Source organism: Motacilla alba, chromosome 19, assembly GCF_015832195.1.
Source record: "Motacilla alba alba isolate MOTALB_02 chromosome 19, Motacilla_alba_V1.0_pri, whole genome shotgun sequence".
In the NCBI taxonomy this organism is placed as follows: Eukaryota; Metazoa; Chordata; class Aves; order Passeriformes; family Motacillidae; genus Motacilla; species Motacilla alba.
The window spans coordinates 9,167,150-9,180,591 of NC_052034.1; the positions used below are offsets into that span (position 1 = coordinate 9,167,150).

At 45.7% G+C, this 13,442-nt stretch overlaps 1 protein-coding gene across 2 annotated transcripts in view; it reads left to right on the top strand.

Annotated features, from left to right (window-relative positions):
* The window catches only part of AUTS2 (activator of transcription and developmental regulator AUTS2), a 782,988-nt gene that overhangs the window by 118,324 nt on the left and 651,222 nt on the right, over positions 1-13,442 (top strand). The gene's annotated exons all lie outside the window — the stretch shown is intronic.

Here is a 13,442-nt window from a genome sequence, read left to right on the forward strand (position 1 = left end):
GTTTGAACGGGTTGAACTTTGCCTGATGGGAGAAACATCCATCTTTTGGTGCATGTTTACAATCAGTCTTGTGGCTCTAAATCCATCCAGTTACAAAACAAATGCTTCAAGTCCCTGAGTTCTTGATGGTACCTGGTGACCATTTTAATGATGCTTTGCCCTTGCTCCCTGTCAGTGCAAGGCCATGGGTGAGCCTGAGGTGGTTCAGGAGACAAGCATGGCTTTTGTGGGTCTTGATGTATTTACTCCTGTGCTGCCCAAGGAGGGGCCACGGCCGCCCTTGTTATCAGGCTGTCAGAAGAATTACGAGTCAAGCAGTTGCGTGAGCAGCAGGATGATTGAAGGCTGGTTTCCGATGGACTTTTATCTGGTAATTGATTTCCTCTGTGGGTTTGTGCTGTCTAATGAGGTGTGAGCTAAGAGCCAGCCTTCCCCGTGGTGGGAGGTGAGAGAAGCCAGGCGCCTTTCCCTGCACAGCTGCAGGCTCCTCACTGAACTTCTGGGAACTTGGCACTGTGGAGACCTCTGCCCTGCTGTCACATTGACTTCAAATTAGTGGGTTTCAAAAGTTATTACAAGGGGGACAGATAGGGAAACACACACTGGCAGGATGAACTTCTGTACCCCTGGCTCTTTGGAAATTAAGTTTAAAAAAAAAAAAAAGAAATAGAGAAATTGCTTTGGTCCTAAAATTTCCTTTGTCTGTGTTAGTCCTGGGGTGGGGGAATGGGCAGGGAGGGGTTACAGAGAAGGCAGGCAGGAAAACCTGGTGATTATCATGATTGTAATTCCATGCTAAAATACCTTCTTGCCCTAACTGCTGAGAAGTGTGTTGGTAACTGCAGAGGTTCCCAAGGACCTGAGCAAATAAACAAAACACAGAGTCCTGGAGCCATGTTTGAGAGTGATTTAGTTTCTGGTGCTGTGAGAAACCAGAGAAAGTGTCTCCCTGCCTGGTGCTCAGCTTTCCTGGGGTTGGCTGATCCCTGCCTGCTCTCCCTGGATAACCATTTGCTGGGAAGATTGGAAGTTGGTTGGATGTTCTGGCCCTATTGGAATGGAGAAGAACAGCATAATGGCTATTAGCACTTGAGGGATGGGAAAAACTTTGTTTTCCTTTAACTCTGGAGTACCTGGATGTTTATGCTAAACTTGGGAACCCTAAATGCTTTATTAAGCCATTTCAGCTTCAAAAGAAAAGTTCCTAAATGTTTGGATACAGTATAGAATTGTCCTTTCATCCATTAAATAGTTTGTATCCTCAGGCATCCATACAGTTAATAGTGTTGGCCCCAGTGGAAAGCCTCTGGGGCATTGCTGACTGCACTGGAAAGCGTGGATCATTTAACATTAACAGCTTTGGTTATTAATTATTGTGGAAAATGTGGGGGTGGAGAATGCTGAACTGGAAATGTTGTCCCATGCTGTATTTTGCCCTTGCTGCATTATCAAATCCATTTCTGCTGTCAGCTGAGTGCAGTGCTTTTAGAGCAGCGTGATGGGGAGCAGAGGTTATTCTGCCTCCTGCTTGGCTTCCAGGTTTTCACTTGACAATGATGATGGTGTCTTTTCTGTAGGGTGTACAGATGATAGGCTTTAGCTTCATTTAATTTAGTGTGAACTCTGTTTTCAGCCAGGAGGAAAATGTCTTGTAAAAATTGTGCCCCAAACACATCCTGAGAGAAGTCCCAGTGTGGGGACAGTCTGGAAAATCAAACCTCTCTGTAAGTGCTAGAAAGAGACTTGAGCTCTCAAAAGCTTGGCCTCCTTGAGTGTTGATACCTTACAAATATGTCCCCATGTCAGTACTCACAAGGCTTCAAGTCCTTGTCACCATCAGCCAGGTGCTTTGAGCACCTTTGGTTCTTGGATTTGGGTGAGTTTTCAGCAAAGCCTGTCCTTGCAGCAGGGCTGGGCTCTGGAGGATGGCCAGGGTGACTCACCCACTCGGTGGTAAATAAGCTCTGCCTCTTGCTTCATTTGCATCCAGCTAATATAGCTGTAATAACTGAATTGTATTTCCTGGACACTTGGAAATAATTTAGCTCCATATAAAACTAATGTGTCTTGCCAAATTTAGGCTTAAAATTGTTTCTACGGTTGAGTGCCGTAATCTTCTATTAGATTTAAGGCTTTTTAAAAAAATATTTTACTAGTGCCTGGCTTGATTGATTCACAATACTGTAAGGCTTATTTGTGGAGGGGGTATAGAGATATTAAATGAATTTGGAATTAAGTAGGTGCTGGCTAAATCCCTGCTTTACTCGAGCCCCAGTGATCCCAGTGATACGGAGTCTGGGCATGCAATATTGTTCCTGGCTTATTGAAGCTGAGTGGAGGTATAAGCTATGAGAATATGAAGACTGGATTCTTGAGGGGTTTATTTTTGGTGCTCTTTCAGCAAAAACTAGGCTTATGTGAATTGTGTACTTAAAAAACCGCTTTCCTCTCCTGCTCTCTTATTCGCTAACGGAGGTTAGAAAGAGGGGTTTGTGAGTAGCTGATTCCCCACCTCCTCAGGGGACAAGGTGAGGGTGCAGGAGGCAAGCAGGTAACTTCAGCTACAGAGGCCACTGGAGATGCAGTGGGACGAGCAAAGTACTGAGCAAGTCCTGGCATAAATCTGCTGTAGGAGAAAGGCTTTGGAGAGCTCAGTGCTGTTAACACACGGGCACCTTGACTTGCCTTTGTGTTAAGAAGTCCACATGTTCAGGCTGATGTAGCTTGTACCTGGACACTGTGTGCTGCTTTGGGAGCTCTGTGAATTCAGTTTGCATGGCTTCTTTCTGGTTTGTGAGTCATAATTAATGATAATGAGCCCAGGAGACAAAACCAAAGGAGTGCTTGGATGTGGGTGTCTGCAGCCCCAGCCCTGGTGAGCAGCTGGAGCGGGGAGCAGCTGCTCTGCTCTCTGCCCAGGGGATTGCTGCCATGGGGCTGGAGCTGCAGGACTAGCCAGCCACTAACAGCAATCCAATATCCTTGTCAACAGCAGGATTAGGCACAGTATCACTGGATTTGTGGAGGAAGAATTTCTGGGGAGAGCAGATATGGTTTTTTTGGAAGAGTTCCTTATTGTGCATCCTTATTGTTTCATATGTTGAAGGGTTTTCAAGGTTGCCTTCCAGTTTTAGTTGTTGCGTGAGGATGGAATTATGTACTGTTATGTCAGATTTTCATGATTGTAGGGATGCTTCCTCTCTTTTTTTTTTAATAATTTCTGGTGCACCGTTTGGTTAAGTGTCCACTCAAAGATTTGTGATGCTGAGTCATGAATAGGCTCATGGGGCTCCTTTGCTGGCTCAGTTGCTGTGTCAAGCTTTCAGTGTGACTGAATGGTCAATACTGGGAATTGCAATGTTGGGATTATGTATTTTCTTCTAGTGCTGTGTTCTCTACTACAGGAAAAGGCCTTTTGCTGTTAATTGATTTCCATTTTTTTTCTGTGATAAATATGGGTGCCTCTCTGTGAAAGTGTTTAAGTTGCACGCGTGGCTACATTTGGAAATAAATTCCTCATGTGTCTGTGCGTGTGCACAAATGTGCATGTGGGCAAGCCATGCCCACATGGAAGTGTGTAAGGCTGCTGGGCATTTGGCTCTGTATTTTTGGATTTTACAAGGAAGGACATACTATGGAAGTATGTATTGTATTAATACATTTGCTAAAGGACATAAAAAAATATAGCAGTGATGCTTTGTAGGGAATGGAAATCCTGTTGTTAACATCCAAACCCCAAACAGCTCTGCCTGGAAGGGAACCATCTACCAACTAGACCCCACCTTGGATGGATTCCTATAGATCATCAACCCTCTGTCCCCACCACTGGGCTGGCTCAGCATTTCCAAGCCAGCAACCTCTGCTGTATTCCTGTCACTGTTGAGAATGGGACTTGAATTAGTCAGAAAATCTGAGTACATCGCTAGTCTATTATTTATTTATTTATTAATTTGCACTGAACAGTTTTTGTTTTGGGTATGCAGCAAAGCAGGAGCCTTCCCTGACCTTGCAGGGTTTCAGAGATAGATGAAGGTGCGTGCATGTTCTTTAAGGCAGTTTGGAATTTATGGTGTTTGAAGAGACTCTGGCTCCAGTGTGGGTTGTTGGCAGCAGTGCTGATAATCACAATGTGATAGCAACTGGGGTCCATTATTTCAGATGTGCTTAAATCTTATTTTCTTGTGCTGTAAAGTTATGTCTTTGCAGACTACCAGAGCTCAGAAAGGAGAGAAGAAAACAATTCCAACCCAAGAACCTTTGTTTCAGAAGGTTGCAAGCACAAATATTTTCTGTTTTGTTTTTGATCACCTGGTATATTTCTAGGTCTTAGGTAAAATGGGTGAGCTCTTCCTAGGGTGTACTGCTTGCTTGTCTAAAGCCCATCTGTATGAAACAGAGCATTCTTGTCTTGCAATCTGTTGGAGCAGTACCTTGTTAATTCCCTGGATTAGCAGACCTCTCGTGTATGCTTGCATTTTGAGAGTTAGCAAATCTGGTGAACAAATGTTTCACAAAAGCCAGGAAAATGCACCACAAACCCCGCTCCATCTCTTCAGTATTCACTGTAATTGCTGCCAGTGACATTCGTGCAGGATACAGTGGTGTAGCTTGTACACGCAGTGGGAGAGCAGCAGTACATGTCCTCAAGCATTTGTTTCTGAACCACAGAGGAGAGTTAACAGCAGCAGCAAAATGTTCTGCTGATGTACTGTTGATCAAAAAACGTGTAGCAATGGCATCCCTAAAGTGTTTGCATCCGAGATTTGCTCAGTTATTGGGTGGGCAGCCATGTGTGGGCAGCTGGGATCCCCACGGGGCCCTGCAGCCACACACTGGGGCAGGCACAGAGGGAGGGCCCTGAGTGCCACCTGCACAGACACACAGAGCCCTGAGTGCCACCTGCACAGGGACAGACACACAGAGCCCTGAGTGCCACCTGCACAGGCTGGGACAGACACACAGAGCCCTGAGTGCCACCTGCACAGACACACAGAGCCCTCAGTGCCACCTGCACAGAGACAGACACACAGAGCCCTCAGTGCCACCTGCACAGACACACAGAGCCCTCAGTGCCACCTGCACAGAGACAGACACACAGAGCCCTCAGTGCCTCCTGCACAGGGACAGACACACAGAGCCCTCAGTGCCACCTGCACAGACACACAGAGCCCTCAGTGCCACCTGCACAGAGACAGACACACAGAGCCCTCAGTGCCTCCTGCACAGACACACAGAGCCCTGAGTGCCACCTGCACAGACACACAGAGCCCTGAGTGCCACCTGCACAGGCTGGGACAGACACACAGAGCCCTCAGTGCCACCTGCACAGGCTGGGACAGACACACAGAGCCCTGAGTGCCACCTGCACAGGCTGGGACAGACACACAGAGCCCTCAGTGCCACCTGCACAGGGACAGACACACAGAGCCCTGAGTGCCACCTGCACAGGCTGGGACAGACACACAGAGCTCTGAGTGCCACCTGCACAGGGACAGACACACAGAGCCCTGAGTGCCACCTGCACAGGGACAGACACAGAGCCCTCAGTGCCACCTGCACAGGCTGGGACAGACACACAGAGCCCTCAGTGACACCTGCACAGGCTGGGACAGACACACAGAGCCCTCAGTGCCACCTGCACAGGGACAGACACACAGAGCCCTCAGTGCCACCTGCACAGGCTGGGACAGACACACAGAGCCCTCAGTGCCACCTGCACAGGCTGGGACAGACACAGAGCCCTCAGTGCCACCTGCACAGACACACAGAGCCCTCAGTGCCACCTGCACAGGCTCCTGGGGCTGGAGCAGCACCAACCACTGTGGGGTCATGGTCCCACCCAAACCCACACACCCCCTTAGAGCTCATCTGTGTGCAATCTTTATTCTTTTCAGCTGCTGCAGAGGTGTGTGCTGTGCAGCCTGGAGGGTTTCTTTCATGGATGCGATGAGCCCTGTCACATGTGGTGGTGACAGGGTGGCCATGTGGGCAGGGTTCAGTGGCATTTTAATGACACCTGTTTTAAAGCCTGCGAGTTTAAACTCTCTGGGATTTTAATGACACCTCTGTCACACCTGAGAGCCAGAGTCTGGAGTGTGGGTGGGAGCAGGCACTGGGAAGGAGAAAGGAATTGTTAGGGGGGATATTTACAAGACAATACAGACATGAGGTATTTCTTGTAGAGGTAGTTTTGGAGTTTACATCTTTGCAGAGGTAGTTTTGGTAGTTTTTGCATATTAGATACATAAAATACATGCAGCAGAAGTTGATTAATAGGTATCTCTGACATAAAATGTCCACATGTATTGCTCATCAGTTAGGATGTTTTTCTCCTAGTCTGGATTCTTTTTTTTGTCTGATGGAACTGTATACTGCAGATTTGAAATTCAGGAAATATCTGGAGGGATTTTTTTTCTCATTTTAGAGTTAGGAGTACATAGATTTCATTTCGTTGGTCTGGGTTTTGGCGTGTATGAAATCCACATCAGTGTTTGAACCTGCAGGCGTTTGGTCTGGCCCTTGTGGCTTTCCTGGGTTGTAAGTGATTTTTACATCTTGGAGAAATATGGATCAATAAGCAAAGAAAAAAATCTGGTGTCAGGAAAACACTGTATTTCAGGGTCTATCCATAAAGAAAAAGCTGCATGGAATTATGCAAATAAAAGAATGTGCTTCTTAATTGCATGGACAGCTTAATTACACTGCTAGAGCAGGTATCTATTTACATCTCAAAATATACAATTGAATTTTAGGAAATAATCCATGTATATAAAGTACTTTTAAGTTCTGTGTATATTATATAAGCATAAAATCTGTTAGACACCACAAAAGATTTTAAGGGTTTTAGCTGCCTCGTGGTTTCCCACGTCTATTGCCCTGCTTTCCCCACCCCAGCAGGCACAAATACATCTCGTTGCTGTCAAATGGAATGAGCACAAGGCCTGAGCTTCCCTCCTAAAAGGGAATTTAAAACCTGTTAATTATATTCAGTATTGAATGGGTTCCTGGCCCCTTGTCCCTGAGGTCCCCTGCAGCCACAGTGGGGCCACGTTTGGGGCTCCCTCGCTGCTAACGAGGGGACAGCCCTGTAATGAGGCTGATGAGCCTGCTAATGAGGCTGATGAACGTGCTAATGAGAGCACCTGGGGTAATGAAGGTGCTGTGCAGCCCCTCCTGGTGAGGGCGGCGCTGCCTCGGCTTTGGGGAGGTTCTGGGTCACATCCCGGGGCTGAAGGTTTGGGAGGGGTCTGAGCTGCATCCCAGGGGCAGAGAGATGTTGGTACGAGGGGTACCGAGTGTCGGGAATTGTGTTTGTGTTTGCATCACCCACCAGCCCTGCTGCTGGGTGTGGGGCCTTGCCTGGCCTGGCCCAAATTTGGGGCTCCCTGTGGTGAACCATTTGTTGTGTTTTCCAGACTTAGACTGCAGGAGGGGTTTGAGTTGTCACTAAACCCTGGCACTGGAGAGGTACTGGGCAGTTTGTTGATTGGCCCCTGTGTCCTCCCCAGGATCAGAGACTGGATCAGGATCAGAGACTGGATCAAGCCTGGCTGTCACAGGAGTGGGGCTGTGCAGGTTATTCTCCCTTCCAGTGCTTTACAGCACTGCAGGGTGAGGCTGTGGTTTCAGAAGTAACTTGCTGGGAAGGGGTAGAAGTGATAACACAGACATTTAATTCATTTTAATGAGACTCCTTCTCCAGGTGCTCCTGTGTCAGGCCTTTGGAGATGTGCCTTTGTGACAGAAGCGCTGTGCTAAAGAGGATCTGTGGAGGTAACAATAGGATGTCAAAATGAAGTGAAACAAGGGCAGGGCAATTTTATGGAGATGACATGACAGGAGGAAAGTATGGGGGGAAGAAAAGAGAATTTAAGATGTCAGTACAGATTTACTGAAGGCTTTCCAATGTCAACTAGAAGAAATGTCAGCAGGACTGACTTGGCAGTGTCAAGGTGATGGCAGGATGAAGTCTGATCAGCTTGGGAAGCATCTCACACTCCAGCTGTGGAGATGAGCTGCTGTCAGTAAAGATGATGTCAGGCTGATAATTATTTTGTACATTGTGGTTTAAGTAGGGCATTGTTTCGGTTGAGGTATTTTGAATTCACACAAGGTAGGAGAATAGTCATTCAAAGATAAAAAGCCTCCAAATTGTTTCTTCTTTCTGTGAGACTGCCAGGAGCTTCCAACCCAGCCTCGGAGCTGCTGCAGTGAAGCTGGCACTCGGCTGTCCTGGAGACTGGGCACTGCCTGCTGTGGGTAGAGTCAAGGGGACTGAGCTACCACTCTGCTTGGCCTCTTTTCATTTCTCTCTCCAAACTCTGCCTAGTAAATAGGAGGGCAGAGGAGAAAACTCTCCCTTCAAACTCTGCCTAGGGCAGAGGAGAAAACTGATGTCACATGGGAGCGCAGCCATGATTTCAGGCAGGTGGGTTGGAGATATTTGAGAGTGAACAACTGTAATTCACAGTTGCTGATGAAAATACATGCAGCTGTGTGTGATACTGTGACATAATTGGTGCTGAAACAGCTACCTGTGTTGAAAGTCACTGGGTGTTGTAGATGGCAGAATAAAGTGGTAGCAGAGGCTGTTCCCACCTCTTAGGTTTGTTTTAGGATGCCTGTAGAGTTAAGTGGAGTCCTGAAGAGTGACAAAAAGAAGTGTAATGCGCTACTGAAATGAAAATTCAGGCCCTTAGCTCTTCTGTAGTTGTAAGGTATGGGTTTGGGAGTAAATTGTGCCACATGGTAAATAGCAGGGCTGGGGTGCAGAGCTTGCCAACAGCTCACCCTGCCAGGCTCTTCCCACTCTGAGGCACTTCCCAGCATCCAAGTGCTGCCGTGTCTGGCACCCTTTCCAAGGAGGGAATCCCCTGTTAGTTAAATTGCCCTCACTCTCTGTGTGTCCTTTATCACAAAACAAACAAACAGGGAAAAAATGTGCTGGAAGAGCCAATCTAAGGCCTGGCAATCCGATAATAAATCCCCTGTCTTTCCACACACACTCAGTGCCAGCTGCAGGCTAATTAAACTCAATAGTTCACAGGTGTTCCTGGGAATGACTATCGCAAGAGCACTCTCCTCTTTAGGGCTCGTTAACATCTTTTTCAGAGCTCTTTAAATTTCATACACCAGCAACACTGAGCTAAAGCAGATGAAAGATGGTAGAAAGGGACTTGAGCTATTACAGGAGTGCTCTTAGTGTTAGTACAGGCTGTAGCCTCACTCAATTCAACAGCTTATTTGTTTTGATGGGTGAATCTCTTGGAGACCAGTGTAAGAAGGAAAATGGCTTTCTTAGAAACAGTCAGCTTTCTGTAGCCAAATAAAAGTCTTGTCCCTAGAGCTCATTATGTAGCTGTACACACTGTCAGGATGTCCACGGCTCTACACACATGCAGGGGCTTCAGAAGAAGAACGTCTATGGCCAAATGAAGCAGATTTAGGCATTTTGTCAAGGCTTCTAAAGCTTTCCTAGGGAGAACCAAATGGAAAACAAGGCTTTCTCTAGCCTTTCCTGCTTATTGAATATTCTGGGCTTTGAGAGATGTAATTTCTTCACACTAATATTGGAGCACTGGACTGTCTCTCTGTAGGCTGATTTAAGGGGACAGTTGCCATGAGAAGTGCTTCCAGTTCCAACCTGCTTCCACTCCTGCTGTGTAGCAAGAGCTCTGGTTTTAGTTGATCTCACAGCCTTGTGTAGTTCTGTGGCTGGACAAGCTCATCTGTTCGTTCATCTACCCATCTTCAGTCGTGTTCCTTTTGCCTAACAGAATTAAATTTGAATTTCTTGGACAGTTCTCATAAGAATGGAAGAAAGAAAGAAAGCTTTTAGCATGGTCTTTCAAGGTTCCCTAAAAACCTCCTCTTGTGCAACTGGACCAGATTCCACTTAAGTGTGATGTGCAATTTTTCTTCTTGGAGAAGAAGCACTTTTACCAGAAATATGCTGCCAGAGCAGGCAGCCCAGAGAGAGGAACTGGTTTGCCTGGGTAAGATAGTGTTAGTGGGATAAAAGCATTATTTAATCTAGTTGGATATACCTGATTTCTTGCTTTACCATCCTGCCTTAGCCACGTGCTTTCCAGCAGACTGGAATGGTTCATAAGTGGACACACTAGGCAGAAGTGTTTCTGTTTTAGCAGTTACTAATTGAAAGACATTTCTAGATTTCATAGCTCTTTTTCTCATGAGCTCTTATGCTTCTGTTTCTTCCTAATGATATTTTCAATTGTGCTCTTTTACACTCTTCCCCTAGACAAGAAAACCACAGTGATATACCTCAATCTTAAATGGTTTTATTGCTGATTTATGCTAAATTGATATCCCTCAATCAAAATAATATTTCCTACATGAGTCGACTGCACCATTTTAATGAAATAATTTTCTCAATCAATTCTATTGCATCAGTGCAGTTTTACCCTATCCATAAAATTTTACTTAAACTGCTACAGCTCTTGGTGTGGCTATGAATGGGAACAAGCTTTCATTCTCCTAAATGTCAGATCTGGGGAAAAAAGAAACTCTTTTCAAATTAAAAAAAAAAATTACTCAAGTTTAGTTTGTTCTAACTGTCCTTTTAGTAGTTCTCCTCTTTCCTGTGTCACTGTCACGGGTAAGTCTCATAGTGCTGCACAGAAGGACAGGACTGGGAGCTGATGTTGTATATTTTGGAAACAGGTACAGACTGAAATGACATTTCAGTTCACTGGCCTGGCTACAGGAAGCCAAGAGCAGGAGTCCACCTGTCTCCACCAAAGCTGCAACGCCTCCTCTGAACACTGCCTGGTTTCCAACCATGCAGAGTCCCCGGGTGAGGTGAGTCGGAGTGAATTTCCAGAGTCAGCCCTGGATGAATGGTTTGAATTGGGCTTGCTTAAATCTCATCAATTTAGAAAAAGCTTAAAACTCTTTCAGTGAATTTGCATTGAGGTGATTTTGTGTGCAGAATTCAGTTTGAGGTGGAGGGAAAACCAGCAGGACAAGTACATGTTTTCATAAGGATTTGATTTGTTAGCATTTAATGACATTGTTTTGTCAGTAACAAAGTAAAACCCCAAAAGGTGCAATGCACAAAGCTGAAAGTGTTAAGCAAAAAGTGAGCAGAGTATAAGAAATCCTTTCCTGACCCCAATCCCATGCATGCCTGGGTATCACTGCTTGTGACATTGATTTGAGGGTATTTAATAAAGAAAAAGATTTCATAGTTTCTGTGTTGGAAACTCCTCTGTGGCTGGCATCCAAAAGCTTATTTGCACACTAGTTCGGAAGTTAAATAAATTATGTGGCAATTGGTGTAGCACTAAGCGGAAGCACTGATATGAGGGGGAAGGGCTCCACAGAAAGCCTTGCCTTGGTTTCCTCTCCTCTCTCTTTCAGCTGAGGGAATATTTAGAGTGTAGAAAATTTGGGATCCCTCCATGTGTGGGTTCTTTTTCAACGGCCAATGAAACAATTCCCCTTCTTTCAAAACTCCAATTCAAAACTAAATGAGCAGATCTACTGTTGAGAAAAATACCTGTTAGAGAAGGCAGCTTTAGTGGTTAGGTGATTGGCACAGCATCATCGATGGAGTTTTAAGTTTCTCTTTGGTAAAATATAAAATAGGAGCCTCCATCCCAAATTGGGTGTTTGTAAATCTAAATGCATATGGACTTCTTCAGATTACTTGTCTGCTTGATAACTGAGCCTGTTTTGGTAGGAGACTGCTGTCATCAGATTTAACTAAATGTGTGCTATGTACTTGTGAAGAAAGATGTCTGTGGGTAGGATTTGGGGAAACTTGGATTAACAGAGCAGCTAAAATGTTCAAGGGCCCAGATGCAAACTTCAACCAGCTCCATACATATAGCCAAGGTTTCCCTGCTCTCTTTTTGCAAGCATATTCTACAAACTCCTCTGAATATAAGGTACTTTAGGAACCAGTTAATTTATGAACTGCATTAAGCACCACATGACTTAGTACAGTGTCTGCTCCTTATCTACAGAGATGAAAAATTGTGTTAAGGTGACTCTTGAGTAGTAGTTTCAAGATTAGCTCTTTCTCCTTAGGAGTTAATAGGAAGTGAGAGATCTATGTCTGTTTATATGATAAAATTGATTCCTGGATAAGAGGAGAGTAAAAAGCCCAAATACTTGGAAGTTTAGTCTCTTGATTTTATTTCTTATGAAACTGAACACTTCTCCTCTTCTGGATTCAAGGAAATAATGTAATACTGAGATATAACCTCAGTTGTTTTCTCAAAGGGAAGATTCAAGCTCTTCTTTGAAGGCCAACTTATTTCTATCTAGCTGTTAAATAAATCCTAGAGCAAATAGCAGTGCAGCACCATGTCTAAAGCAATACCCCAATCTGGACAAGTAAAATGCTAATTTCTGCATTGCTTTATGCTTTTGATTTTGTAGCAAACCACGGTCTTAATGTCAACCCACAATTTTTAAAGTGCCTGATGATTTAGGGGTTTGTGTATTTTGATTGTGCAGTATAAAGCAGGTGGGCTGGTTGGGCTGGGTGATCCTGGTTGTGGCCCCGAGCCAGCAGCTGTGTTGGTGGTGTATGAGCCACTTCTCTGAGTTTGGGTGCTGTCCCCAGTTCAGGGCCCCTGGCTGGCAGGGCAGGGAGGGACAGCAGCTCGTGGGGCTGCCCCCAAAGTGGGGACACCATCCCAAAGCTCTCCTTGGGCTGGTGCTGCCAAGGGGAGCAGGACTGCTGACTCATTTGAAGGCCTTGGCAGCCTGGCAGTTTGATTTGTGTTGTGACTAATGGAAAATAAGCAAAAGGAGAGAAGCAGGGAGGAGGCCTCTCCTTTCTTGACACTGCTGTATTTATGTGTGGGAAAAGTGCTGCTTCTTGACAGGTTTTTTAGTTCCTCTGATACCTTGTGAAGGCTGACCTAGAACAGAGACTAGATGGAGTTAAAGAATAAAGTAGGGGTTTATTAGGAGGCCTCAACAGATCCACCTTGGGCAGCACAAGAGCCCAGCCAGGGCTGCACCCCAGGTGAACCCAAAATGGTCACAAAATGCACGACCAGTCACGGGGTCTCTCACTTTTATAAGTTCTGCTCCATTTGCATCTTGGAGTTCATTGTCCAATTCCAGCTCCAGCCCATGCAGTCCCATCCTGCTTGTTTTTCTCTCTTCAGCCCACATTGTTTGTGCTTTTGGGCTGAGATTTGGATCATTTGTCCTTGGTCCCCAGCTAGAGAAGGAATTGTTTTGTCTCCCTGCTCTGTGCAGAGAGCTCACCATCCCATAATATGAAGCCCAGACCCACACACTAAAGCAGCACAGAATCTGAAAAATATAAAAGCTAAACCTGAGGCATCACCTCCACCAAGCAGAGGGCAATAGACCTGCTCTGGGTGGCTCTCCTGGGTGACTGTGTGTGTGACTGAGCCCACATCCCTCAGCCATCCCCTGCTGGGCTCTGCATGTGC